This window comes from Pseudorca crassidens, chromosome 12 (genome assembly GCF_039906515.1).
Source record: "Pseudorca crassidens isolate mPseCra1 chromosome 12, mPseCra1.hap1, whole genome shotgun sequence".
NCBI classification, from domain to species: domain Eukaryota; kingdom Metazoa; phylum Chordata; class Mammalia; order Artiodactyla; family Delphinidae; genus Pseudorca; species Pseudorca crassidens.
Window position 1 is genome coordinate 71,614,539 of NC_090307.1, and position 14,080 is coordinate 71,628,618.

A 14,080-nucleotide genomic window follows, 5' to 3' on the forward strand; every position below is an offset into this window, starting at 1 on the left:
TGACGGCTCTATACGAGTGTTTCCTTTAAGCCTCACCCTGCCACAAGGTGGGGCATATGGTTAGCTCCGTGTTTGTGATAGAAATAGGGATCAGAGAGAGTAGCTGATTCCCCCAAACCACATGGCAAGTCAGAGATGCCAGCCTGAGCTTGGAACCTTTGCACAGAATCACAACCGTTAGCAGCCTTAGCGTCCCCAGGGGCATTTGCTGAAACGCAGATGTCAGGGCCCTCCTGCACTGAGATTCGCACTCAGTGGGTCTTAAGGAAGTTTCCAGGACTCTGCATTTTAGCGACAACCAGGTTACTGCAGACGCATAACCAGACATGGAGACATTGGGTTAATTCCAGTGCACGAAGGAAAACAAAAGTGTGAGATTAGAAGGTGTGTCAGAAACACATTGTGAACATTGAGAGGGAAAAGAAACTTCCAGCTGGGTCCTGGAGGGACCAGGAGACAAGCCAATGTCATCAGAATCACCCAATAGCCAGGTCTGGGACAGTCTGGGATAAGGCAAGGAAGTCATCGATTCTCCAAGCTGGAAGGGCTCCTAGAACCTTCCTATTTTACAGATGGGGAAACTGAGGCCCAGAGAGCAAAAGGGACTTGCTTAAGGCTCCACAGCTGGTAACAGGCAGGGCAAAGGCTGGAACTCAGGAAACTTTGGCTCAGTCAGTCTTAGTCTCAGCACTTAAGTCTATAAATACCCTGGCTCCCTGTTGCCTCACAGGTGTGCGATCCACACTGCTCCCAGAGTCCACAGTGGGCATAAGCTCCATTCGCCCAGAATGGGAACCTGTACACACTGCCCCCTTTAAAGGCCACCTCCCTGCCTCACCTCACTTCCTCTCTTCCCTAAGGGTGCTTCCTGAGATCACCTCCCAACTAAACTCCTTGCACAGATTCCTTGTCTCAGGGTCGGCTCCTGGAGAACCCCACTTGTGATAGAGCCCACTATCAACCGATCAAACCACATCCATACGACCTGCAAGGTCCAGGCTCAATCTTCAAAATATCTCCTTACCCTGTCTAGAGTGTAGAATTCATCTTCTTAAAATATAGAGTGGATTACAACACTCTTGTGCCTCCAATTCTCTCTCTCTCGCAAGGACAAGCAAACTTTCTGTAAAGGGCCAGCTATTAAATATTTTTGGCTTCGTGGGCCAGATGGGCTCCCTTACAGCTACTCAGCTCTGCAGGTGGAGTGTGAAGTCAGCTGTAAGCAATATGTGCGTGGCTGTTTTACAATAAAACTTTATTTACAAACACAGATGGCCATCCTGAGGTCCAGACTGTGCTGAGCGACAGGACCGGGCCTCTTGTTGTATCATTCATGGCCTTTCACACTCTGCCCCCACCCACCTCTCAGCCTCAGGTTTAAATATTTGTTGGCTGTCCACTGGGTGCATTCATAACCCAATATAGGCTCTGAGTACGAGGACTTTCAGAATCTCTCCTTCTGGGGAAAACTACCAGTTACTTCACAAAATAATCAGATAGTTTGGTTAAACAAAAGTTTTTTTCCCCCAAGATTGAACTACGGTGCTTGGTGGAGATCCACTGTCTCTCTTGGTCTCATACCCTCATCTGCACTAGCCACAGAACCCCTCTCTCCTGTGGGAAACCTATGCCCTGTGGTCCTGATGTGGCTGGCCCCACTCCCAGCCACAGAAGCCACACCTGACCCAGACCTGGCCAATCAGAACTAGCTTTTCCCCAGGTCATGTGGTGCTTCAGGGAGAAACCCAATCTGGACCAATGAGAATCTTCCCTAGTTTTTGTTCTCCTGATGGGCTTCTAGGCAAGGGGCATATGAGTCCAGAGAGGCTGATGGCCAAACCCAGCCACCATTTGAGGCCTGTTTGAAGAATGAAGTCAAGAGATGGAGAGAGAGGGGAAACCCTCACGGACTCAGGCAGTGACAAAGCACCTACTATATGCCAGGCTCTGAGCTAACCTCTGGTGACTTCAGGATGAGTCAAACCTGGTGGTCCCTGCTTTCAAGTGGCTCAGAGATTGGAGAGAGAAGGAGACAGGTCAACCCATAATTACATTTCACTGTGAAAAGCTCTCTGACATGGAGAAAGGTCTAAGGGAGGGACACTAAAACCCTGGAGCTGGCCAGGATGCTTCTTGGGTAGGCAGGGGCCAGACCTTCTGGGAGTTGTGTTGGTAGGCATTGCAAGCCCTATGTTACCTGAGCTGCCTTTGGGAGTGCTCTCCCAACTACAGCTTCGAAGTTGGGGCCAGTTTCCTGCACCCACCACTGTCCACCTGCGGCTCTGCCCGTCCTCGCTCTGGCTCCCCGTCTCTCTCTGAACCTGGCTTTTTCCAGGAATCCAATAGTTGCCACTGAGCTGTGACCCTCAGAGACTCCTCCCTAGGCTGGGAAAGCTCCCTGGTGTTGCCAGGAAAAAAGACCAGGGTGGGGTGCCTGAGTGCAGGACAGAGCTTATGTGGGGAACAGATGCTTCAGCCTATGAGACAGGAGAACAATTAAGATGACTTTGGCTCTGATTCCTGGAAGGAGACGCTGACCACTTACCAGGAGACATGCAGAGGGAAGAGAGGGCTCAGAGTCTCTTCCAAACTTGGTCATCTTGCTTTGAAAGCACGTGGGTTTGCTCAGCCTTGGATTGATGGAGGAGAAACTGAGGGAAGGGATGTGGGCTTCTTGGATGCAGAGAGGGTGGGGCATTTGGGGCTAGCTTTTCTTTTGGCCTCGGCACGTGGGATCTTAGTTCCCCGACCAGGGATCAAACCCGTGCCCCCTGCAGTGGAAGCGCGGAGTCTTACCCACTGGACCGGACGGCCAGGAAGTCCTTAGGCTAGCTCTTAAGCAGAGTTGGGGAGAAACCAGGGAACAACTGAGAACCCAGCCTCTCCAACATAACCCCCTTGAACAGAGATTTGTCAGGTAGCTGCTGGTGCAGAGCTGGAAGACCTGAATTCCAGTCCTGCTCTGTGACTCACCCTGGCTGCCTGTGGGTCCCCCACTCCAACCCCCAAATCACACACCGCACTTGTCAGTCATCACTGGTCTTAGACATCTGTCATCATCATGGCTCGGCTGGCTCATCGTGTGTCTCCCTCCTTGGCTCTGAGCTTTGTGAGGGACCCCAGAGCCCAGCATTCAATATTTTCTAAATGGATGAATAAATGATCACAGGGGACACTGTCGAGTTGTAGGTACATCACTCTATCTCTCTCGATCTCAGTCTTCACATCTGTCACTTGGGGACGATGATCCCTTTGGTTGTTTGGGCATGCCCAGTGCCTAGCTGGGCTTCAGTGTGTGATGACAATCAAATAGTACAGATGTCTCTGTGGACACCAGCGCTGCAGAACAGGGCACACACTCTTCGTCTTTGAAATCAAGAGGAATTTGGACACCTTGAAGTAGGTTCTCACTGTAGTTCTCATCTTCCCTTTGTTTCTCTACATGTACTGAACCCCTACTCACCATGGGCACTTTCCAAACAAACAGCCCCAGGTCGGGTGCCCAGGATGCCATGTAGGACAGAATTTAGCACGCATGTCATTTATTAGCAAGACTCTTTGGATAGCACTTGTGTTGGGGAGGGAAGAGGGAACGTGGATGGAGCGAGAAGTTGAACCTTGATGCAGGTAGGACAACAGTCTGGGTCAGCTCCACAGGCAGCCCTGGAGCTCGGCTGGCCCTCTGGAGTCATGCAGGCCTATACACCCTGCAGTGATCGGTCCTTGGATGTGACCTTGGGGAGGTGGGTCTCTGGAGCCGGGTTGTCCCTGGCTGACAGCTGCAGCTGTTTGTTGACAACGGTACCCCAGCCACTGGGGATCTGGGCGGTACTCCATGGTGTCCACTGCACAACTGTCCCCAAAGGTAGGTACCGTTATCTCCACTTATGGATGGTGACGCTGAGTTCATGTGGGTGAACCATCCCGCCCAGGGATGCACAGACGGGAAGTGCCTGCCTCCAGGACCGCCCGTGTCTCTCACCGCTGCCCCGGTGGTGCTCAGACCTGCGCCAGGCAGCCAAAGGCACAAACCCCACACCCGAGTCACTTCCCGTCAGCTGGCAGGCCTGTCATCCAGCACCTCTCGGTTTTGCCTGAAGCCCGCGAGGCGAGGTGGCTTCCCAGCCCGAACCCATCCATCCGTTTGTATTTATTCTGTGCGCAGCCAACAGCTGCCGGGAGCCAGGGCTGCCAACACACTGCGCCTTCAACATGCATCTCTCCACCCATTTCAGAGAGTCCTCCTCTGCTAGCTTTTCTGGGAAGCCTAGCTTCCCACCCCCCTTTCTCCTTGCCAGCAATGTGGCTGGATTTCAGAGGAGCCCCAGGATGGGGGGGAGCTGGAAAAAACAACACTCAGGATGTGGTAGGGGGCGGGGTGAGGAATGGCTGCAAAGATCTTCTGGATTCTAGCCCAGTTTCAATTTTTTTCTCCTTTCTTTTTACCAACGCATAGCTGTATAACATTGCAGGATATGGGCAGTGAAATGTCTGGGTTTACTGGTGTGGGTTTGGAACATGGATTTTTGAGTAATGCAGCCTGGGGTTCTGCTCTGTGTTTTGCAGTGTGACCTTGACCAGGCGTCTGCGCTTCTCTGAGCTCCTGATTCTTCGTTTGTGAAGTGGGTTAATGATCTCAACACTCGGGTCCATTTGGAGGACTGTTACGGGAACTACAGCAGTGGGCCTAATAATTACATCATAAATGAGACCTAGTATCAGTATTACTCCACTGTACTTTCTCCTATAGGCCGTCAACGTCCTCCACTATTCCCAGTACTCAAGTTGCGACGGTGCTTTGCAGCTCACCTCATGGCACCTCCATCAGCCTCGAAGACGCCAGGCTTTTTCTCCAAGCCACAAAGCAGACCTCTCCTTGCCCCTTCCAACCACCCCAAACCGACCAATTCTACCCATCCTTCAGCTCTTGGCTCACACCTCGACTTCCCCTAGGACAACGGCTGGCAAACTCATTCTGCAAAGAGCCAAACAGTAAATATTTTAGGCCTTGTGGGACCCATGGTCTCTGTTGCCACGGCTCAACTCTGCCATCATAGCTCAAAAGTGGCCACAGGCAATCCACAGACAAGTGGGTACCGCAGGCTTTTAATACAGCTTTATCTATGGACACTGGCATTTGAATTTCCTATAGTTTTCACGTGGCATGAAATATTATTTTGACTTTTAAAACAATCATTTAAAAATGTGAAAACCATTCTTAGCTTGGGAACTGTACAAAAGGAGGCAATGGGCCGGATTTGACCTGTGGGCATAGTTTGCTGATCCCTGCAGGCTACATTAAGGGCCCTTCATCGAGGCTTCCACAGTGTCCCTGAGTTACCCCATCACAGCACCGAGCAGGGGTTGTTGAATGTACCTGTTAACTCCTCAGCAGACTACGAAACACAAGGGAGGCACCAGATCTCAATCACTGCTTAAACCCTCAGCACCCAGCACACAGTAGGTGCTCAATAACTGTATGTCACACAAGCCCATGAGGATAAACAAAGCCTTTCAACAGCTCCATATGGCACGTTTTATAAGCCCCACTTCACAGATGGGGAAACTGAGCCTCAGAGAGGGAAAGGGATGATCTCAATGTCACACAGCTGCAAAAAATGATTCACCTGGGACTCCAACCTCCGAAGAGAGAATGAGAGAGACAGCCTTAGCTGAGCAATTATTATGTGCCCGACACAGTGCCAGGGGCTGTGCGTGCATTACATCGCCCCCAGGTTACTATGCACCCACTGTGTCCCTGGACTTACTGACACTGCTGGATTCCGCACAGCCAGAGCTCTAGACGGTTACCTCACGCGGCGGGAACCATACCTGTCTTGCTCCCTGCTGGGTCCCCAGAGCCTAGAGCAGCACTTGGCACAGAGTAGAGGGTTCGAAGGTCATTCGTGGCACAATGAGTGTCCACCCCAAGCCAGGCCGGGCGCCGCATCGTGCAATTTCCATATGTAAGTCCACCATCTTCTGTCACCATCTCCCAGGAGTGCAACCTGCAAATCAGCTGAAAAGAGAAATTGATTAAATTAAAAAAAAAAAAAGAAAGAAAGAAAGAAAGAAAAAGAAAAACAAAAAAGCAGTGACAGCCGCGGCAGCCGCAGCAGCATCTGCTGAGTCAGATAGGTTATCCATCCGCAATAATCCACGGCTCCTAATGGAGCGATCTCCCTCCTCCAAATACATAAATTAATAAAGGCGTGCAGACGAAAGGACAGCCAAGGCAAAGAGGCCTCCGGCTGGGAAAAGTCGCCTCCCCAAGACCGATGCCCACATCTGCTGCCGAGGTGGGAGAGACGGGCGCCAGACCCCAGCCTCCACCAAGTGCGCTGCAGCCCGCGAGGCCCCTACTCCGGAGTGGGTCCAGCGTGCACACCAGCTGTCCAAGGCAGGCCCTGGCTCCCAGGGGCCCCCGACGGTGTGTTTGATTCTTAACCCAAATCGTGCCCCAGCGGCCGCTCTGTTAAGCAGGCCCAAGTGGCAGGAGGCTTCTGTGGGAGAGCTGGGGGCCTTTATCGCTCGCGCTGGCTTGTTGGCGGAGCCCCTTGGCCGCACTTCACAGGCGCCCCGCGGAGCCCCCTAGGCGGAACCTTCTCGAATCCCACTTGTTGACGGCGGCCTTGTGGCAGGATTTAATGGTGGAATAATATTTACACAGCAAACTCCTCTGGAGGTGTCCTAAACATCGTAAAAGGGATTTTCGGAGCTTAATGAGCGTTAGTGAAGTCAAGACAGGATAATGCGGCAACTGGTGACTCTAATCTGATCTGGCACCTTCTACGCAGTAAGACTTAGTGGGTGGGGCCATTTGGAGGCTGGCAAAAGTCGCTTTTCCCCTCTGCTTCCCCTCCTCTCCCCCTGAAATCTGTAACACAGTTAGCAGCACATGGCCTGCAGGGGCCACATCTCAGCTGCTGTAGGTGCCAGCAAAGCCCAGGCTTAGGCCCATGGGTCCATTGAGGGACTTTTTAACAGGTGAGTGTTAGGGAAGGAGCGGGCAGTGGGGGAGACAGACCTCATCACGTTTTCTTTCTTTTATCTGAAGGCAGCACAAAACTTCTAAGCATTAAAACAAAACAAAACAAAACAAACCTTGGATTTTAAAATGTCGATAACAGATTCAGTTTCGTGCCTGTGGGTCAGAAAGGCCACAGCCACAATCCATTCCTACATCTGAACCAGCAAAACTGCTCCTGGGAAGGTGAGCAAGGCCTCAGATACACAGGCTCTAGAGCTGTCGCTTCAAATCCCGGCTCCGCCATCTCCTGGCCGAGTCACTTCCCTCTCCAAACCTCAGTTCTGTCATCTGTAAAATGGGAATGATGGGCCGTACCTATCATGGGGCAAGAATGTGAGTCAAATACATAGAAAGCCTAGCACTGGAGCTTACATGGAGTAAAGAGCTCATAAAGACGAGTTTAAAAGTCTTTTCTGACCTCAGTCTTCTCATCTGTAAAATGGAACTGCTGTTACCTCTAAGAATCAAATGAGATAAACTGGCACAGTCTAGCTTGGATTCAGATCTAAGAGTCCAGCTCCCAAAGCCAATTCCTGTTACGCCCTTTGCCTTCAGTTCACTGTGACTGGCATCCGAGAGGCTGCCATAGGGAACAAAGTCCCCCAGAACTGAGAATTCATTCCTTCATTTCCCCATAACCACAGTCAGATCCTGAGCTCTGTATCTTGTTGATACAGGAAGGGAATCTGTGCAGAAGCAATGGCAGACTGTGTTGTCTAGGACTTGAGAACGAGGGAGATCCTTCAGAGGTCTCTAGCTAGGTTGCTCTGGTTACTGGGAGTTAAGCAGTTGCTTGGTGTTGTGAATTTGGGGGTCCGAGCTGAAGGCAGTAGACAGCTCTGACCAGTGCAGTTCTGCATTGGAGGGGGCCTTGTGAGCTCCAGGCTGACCCCTTGGACCCACTGGGGAGTCCTCTGGGCCTATCCTGTGGTGACTAAGCCTGGTTTTGAATCTTCCCCTCGTTAGCTGTGTTCCTTTGGGAAATCGACTTACCCTCTCTGACCTTCAGTCTCCTCATCCACAAGAAGGGAAAAGGAAAGTTATCTCATAGGGTTCCTGTGAGGTTTGAATGGGATGGTGTGTATAGAGATCCTGGCATAAAGTATTCTTCACATCAAGGACTCATGACCCCCACTATCCTCAAACCTATGAGCTTAGAGCCTGAGATTTATAAGGAAGAGCCAGATGTCCATTTACTACTCTCAATTTAGAAAATCCCAGAGAAGGCCTCTGACTGGCCTGTCCCTGTCATGCAACTGTCCTTTAGCTTACAGGCAGACCTCAAGAGATACTGCAGGTTCGGTTCCAGACCACCATAATAACAGTGAATATCACAATAAAGTAAGTCACATATATTTTTTTGGTTTCCCAGTGCATATAAAAGTTACGTTTACACTATACTGTAGTCTGTTAAGGGTGCAATAGCATTGTGTCTAAAAAACAATGTATATACCTTAATTTAAAAATACTTTATTGCTAAGAAATTCTAATTATCATCTGACAACACAGGAACAGCCACAAACCTTCAATTTGAAAAAAATGGAGTATCTGTGAAGTTCAATAAAGTGAAGCACAATAAACAGAGATATGCCTGTAACTGCTGCATCCAAAGGGCGGGCTGTGGTTACATTATAAGGGTTTTTATCTTAAGATAGGAAGAGTGGGTGCATTTTCTGGAAGGAGAGAAATAATAGTCACTGAAGACCATTTCAGTGGCTCTGTGACCATGGTTAAATTTCTAAACATTTCTGCGTTTGGTTTGAGGTCTGTAAAATGGTTGAAAAGATGTCTACTTTCTGTTGAGCTGTTTTGAAGATGAAGCAGAAGAAACCACGTGGCAAAACGCCTGGCACATGGTCCAGCTCAGTAAGTGTTTGCTGAATCCTTATGAAGCCTGTCTTGATTGTTGGTACTATTAATCCCAAGGCATCTTTAATGATTAGTAATCATATAAGAATAAGGAATAATTTACTCAGTCATCAGTTATCCTTTTCCAGGTGTTCAGAGACAGAAAAATGTGAGTAGGAGATGAGTTTATATGTACGCTTTAAATTTCTAAGATTAATTTATTTTTCATATCATTGGTCTAAAAAAATCAAATGGGAGTGGTGAAGCTGATGGATTTTGTATTAAACTTAGATGGGTCCACATTTTTCACTAACATTTTACTATAAAAAGTGTCAAAGACAGAAAAATTGAAGGAAGTTTATAGCAAACTTCTCATGAAAGTTTATTAAAAGTCTGGAACTTTTTATAAAGTTTTTATCCTCCACCTAGATCCCACCATTAGCATTTATATACTCTATCGTGTCTATCCATCTATCTAACCCTCTATCCATCCATTAACTCATCTTATCTTTTATGCATTTCAAGCAAACATTTCAGCAATGCAATATCAATACGTGTTTACAGTTTTTATGTAAAAAAGTATATGAATGTATTGAAATGCATAAATCATAAGTGGGGCTGACACTGAATTTTGTCAAATGCAAAAAACCGTGTGACCCAAACCTCTCACCCCTCCCCAGAAAGTTCCCACAGCCCCTTCCCAGTCAATCCTTGCCCTGACCCCCAGAGGCAAGCACTGTTATTATTTCCCACCATCTATTAGTTTTGTTTTTTCTAGAATTTTATATAAGTGCATACAATTTGTACTCTTTTCTGTCTGGTTTCTTTCATTGAACATGAAGTTTTGGAGACTGACTCATACCATTATATATATCAGCAGTTTGTTCTTTTTACTCTTGCGTAGGACTCTACCATGTGAACATACCATAATTCATTTGTTTGTTCTCCTGTTGATGGTCATTGGGCCATATCTAGTTTTGCTTTAAATAAAACTCCTATGAACATTCTTATACAAATCTTTTTGTGAACTTGTTTCATTTCTCTTTGTAAATACTGAGTTAAATTTCTGGGTTATAAGGTAGGGAGGGGTATGCTGAGTTTTATAAGAAACTTTATAAGCTTTTTCCTAAAGTGGTTATACCATTTTACAGTCCCACCAGCTATGTATAGGAGTTCCAGTTGCTCTTCAACCTCATCAACAGTTGTTGTTGTCAGTATTTTTAATCTTAGCCAACTTGTGAGTGTGCATTAGTATCTCATTGTGTGTACAGGCCATTTTTTTTCTTAACCAGAGCCAAGTTCTCATCCATTTCATAAAATGCCTGAAGTGGAAGGACCCTTATTTTACAGATAGGAAAACTGAGGTCTAGAGGGGAAAGAGATTGGGCCAGTATTTCCCAGTTGTGTTAAAGGTAAAGCTAGACTAATAATTCAGGCTTCTGACAACTGATCCGGCGCTCACAATAAGAATATGTCATTAAGTTGAGCACCTACTATGTGCCAGGCACTGTAGCAGACTCTCTCCTATTTACTATTTAAATTATTTCATTCAGTCATTCATCTAGTCATTCAACAGACACTCACTAAGCTGTTCCCTGGGCTCTGCAGGTGCAGAAACAAACAATGGAACCATTCTGGCCTCCTCCAAGGAGCTTACATTTGAGTACACGAGAATCTTTAATCCTTAATCAAAGCAGTATTTTTTGCCACTTTAGACAGAGTAAGACCTACATGCATTAATGCATGAAATGTGCCTTCTTCAGTGTAAAGGGAGCTGCTGTAAGTACTTTGGGAATCTTGATTACTAGCGCAAAGAGGGTCCTAACTCCAGAAAATATGTATTTTTACTCCTGTCCATTTTGTTTCCAAACTTGGGCCACTGCACAGCACCTTTTCTCCTGGAAGGGTTCTGCTAAGTGTCCCCTGAGGAAAGTTAGATGTCTAAGAGCCCAGTTCTCTACCTCATGGGAAGAAAATCCTCACAGAGAGAGTGGGATCTTTTCTCAAACTTACTCACAGAAAGCCTCTGGGGTCCAGTGAAACCTGTTTGGTTTTTTTCCTAAAGTCAACTGGGAGTGGATTTTTAGTCTAAGGAAGAGCACCATACAATTTTAAAAGGAGAAGAGACCTTAGATATTATGGCATCTAGGCCTGGCCCTGCCACTCGCCCCCTCACCATTTACTCAGCCCGTCTCTGCGTAACAACTCTGAGTCCTTATATAAACTCATTCTTAGTCCAGAGCTTTGTTCAAGATTTTTCTCTGCTAAGAGCATTCTGTCCCCTCCCCACCCCACCATCCCCTTTTGCCTGAAAAATTCCTATATGTTCCTCAGATTGCAGCTTAAATGTCACCTCCTTCAGGCAGCCTTCCTTGATTACCCCCACCCCAGCTGGGTCAGACGGCTTTCTTGGGTTCCCACTGCTCCTTCTGCTTCCCCTAACAGCACTAATCACTGCACTGTACAAAAGTCTGTTCAGTTCTCTCTCCCCAAGGAGAGCAAGCACTGTGCCTGATTTCTTTACCATGAATTCTCGGTACAAACACAGGGCCTGGCACATAGTAGGTGGTCAAAAAATGTTGATTGAATTATGACTGAACCCAGTGGCTTCCATACCCTCTCAGTCTCCTCTCAGATCCAGCTTCTTTGCACACAAAAGTCAACCTAACAGCGGCTGACGCATCCTGGCAGGTATCCGGTTCCCTTCTCATGACTGTCCCCCTCCTGACTCATTTCCCTGTTAAGCAAGCAAGAGCCCAGAGGGCCCTGATCAACACTGTCAACTTCCTGAGGCTGCACCATTTTAATAAAAGTGATGGGGGAGCTTGTGATGGAGCCTCCTGCCGTGACCCCCATAAGACAGTAAGACAGGGGTAATACAGTACAGGCCAGCAGCTTCTACCGCAATGTCATAGCAAGGATCCCAGGTGAAATGCACAGGAGATGTAATTACAGGTGAGGAGGATTATGAGCGGATAGGAGCCACAAGCTACTTCCCCTCCCCCTCGCTCCCTACCCCAGCTGCCCTCCAGGTCCTCGGCAAGCTGGTCAGGTACCTGGTTCTGTAATGAGTTTAAGGGTAAAAGACGGATGGGGCTCAGTTACTAGAGAAACTATGGCCCGCATTCTCTGTTAGGGAGAGCACATTTCAACCGGGCCACGTTCTCCAAAGAATATTTTCTGGCGGGAAAGCCCTTCTGCTTCTACTTGCTCATTACAGTCCCTCTGTGACTTCGTAAATTGTACAAATGAGGAAAATGAGGTTTGAGACCCAGAGCAGGTGTCCCTGAAGTCAAAAACGGCATACCAGTCTAGGTTCTATGCAGGAAACAAGGTCCAGTCTAGGTATTTTAAGCAGGATGGGATTTAATACAGGGATTTAAGTGCATACAGAACTACTGGAAGGAGCAAATTCTAGGTTAAGCCTCTTGGAATAACTCCCAGAAAATACAGAACAGAGGCACCTGGACAGCCGCTGCTGGAATTATGCTGGAAGCAAGAAGCTGCGGCACGTCCAACACCACTGCCTCTAGAGACCCAGGATGAGGGACCAAGACACATGGTCTCTGCTGCAGGAGAGTCTTGCATTTGCGTGACTAGACTGTCCAACAGCTGTGGCCTCGAGCCACCAGAGTGTGGCTTCACATCAGCTTCCCAAATGTCACATCAGTGCCTCTCATTGGTAGGGATGAATTCTAGCTGCAAGGGAGTCAAGAAAGATCAGTGCTGCCTTTCCCTCCTCTTCAAGCTGCAGGAGGTAGAATGGAAATTCAGGGAAGCCGCCCAGAGGACCTGACACATAGACAGGAAACCTGCTAAATCCCAGCTCTGCCACCTTCTAACCGTGTGTCCCTTATTGTCACTATGACATGGTAATATGGACAGCCACCTTATAGGGGTTCTGAGAGGGCTAAATAAGATGACGTGTGTACAACTCTCAGTGCAGAGCCTGGAATATCTTAAGTTCTCAACAAAGGGTAGGCAGTGAGACTTTTATCATTACTGTTTTAGAAAAGAATAGTCCTTCCCCCACCAAAAAAAAAAAAAAAATCAGGTTACACAACCACGCATAATAACTTCATACTACTTCTGGGAGCAAGAAATCCATGGAGAAATATAATTTGGATGCAGTATTCTTGACTTTCCAGGTCTTTTTTTTTTTTTTTTTTTTTTTACCTTTTTGAGAAAATTGGAAAAGCATACTTTTTGGGGAAAGCCTATGACATGGTTAATCGCCCTCTGTAGGTCAGCTCAGGGAGGGGGACAAAACATCTGGGGAAGAAAGGTTATCAGTACTAGTGGGCAGAACATCTTCATCTCCAGCCTGTGTTTTGGGAGAATGAAGAAGTGTAAGTTTGTCCCTAGGGAGGGGGCTGGGTCTGCAGAAAGAGGAGAGAAATAAGAGTCAGGCAACCCTGTGGGCCCTGCCCAACACTGATTCCTCTGAGCCGCGTGACCCTAGGCAAGTCACATTCCCTCTTGGATCCTCCACTTTCTCATCTGCAAAATGGGGGCCATCACTTTCACCTGCTGGATTGTTATGAAGACAAGAAGCCAGGTCAGACATTCGATGTTCTGTTCCCCGGTCACTACCCACGGGCCACATCTTCCTGCCAAAAATCAGCAGGATTTGTGAGCTCAGGCCAAGGGAGAAGGTGTGGGGGTAGCCAGCCTGGTGGAAAGAAGTCTGCTCTGGGCGTCTCTGCCTCACTGAAGCTGGACCCTACACCTGCAGCAGCCAGAGCATCTTTTGTAAAGAAGCCAACATGTCTTTCTCCCATCAGTGGTGGTGGAGGGAGAAGAAGAGAAACTCTCACCAGGCAGGAAGGGCAGCAAGACACACTTTCCTACCGTGGTTTCGCAGGGTCAGGTATCAAAGTACCTGCTTGCAGGTAACCAGCACCATCAGAGAGTGAAGCCAATATAGGGAAGAGAAAAGCCACGCACGGAAGTGGCTGGGTCTCAATCAGAAGATGCCTTCCCCAGCCCTGCCACTCCGGACGCAAGCTGCCAGCTCCCAAGATGAAGGTCCCCACCCTGCTTCAGTGGCGAAAGTCATTAGGGAGCATCCAGGGCCCATCTTTGGCAGGAATGATAGCTGGACACCAATTTGGGCGCCTGAGGATGGTGGCCCGAGAGGACCAACAGGACACAGTGGGGAGGCCCGCTCAGCCCACCTGGCAGCCGGACCCAGACCTGGCT

General features: G+C 48.3%; 1 long non-coding RNA gene across 1 annotated transcript in view; it reads right to left on the reverse strand.

The window, feature by feature from the left end:
• LOC137203703 (uncharacterized) overlaps positions 1 to 14,080 on the reverse strand; it is a 357,325-nt gene that overhangs the window by 59,478 nt on the left and 283,767 nt on the right. The window contains exon 9 of the long non-coding RNA XR_010933251.1: positions 5,833 to 6,019. This is a non-coding gene — a long non-coding RNA (uncharacterized lncRNA). The remainder of the gene's footprint in view (positions 1 to 5,832; positions 6,020 to 14,080) is intronic.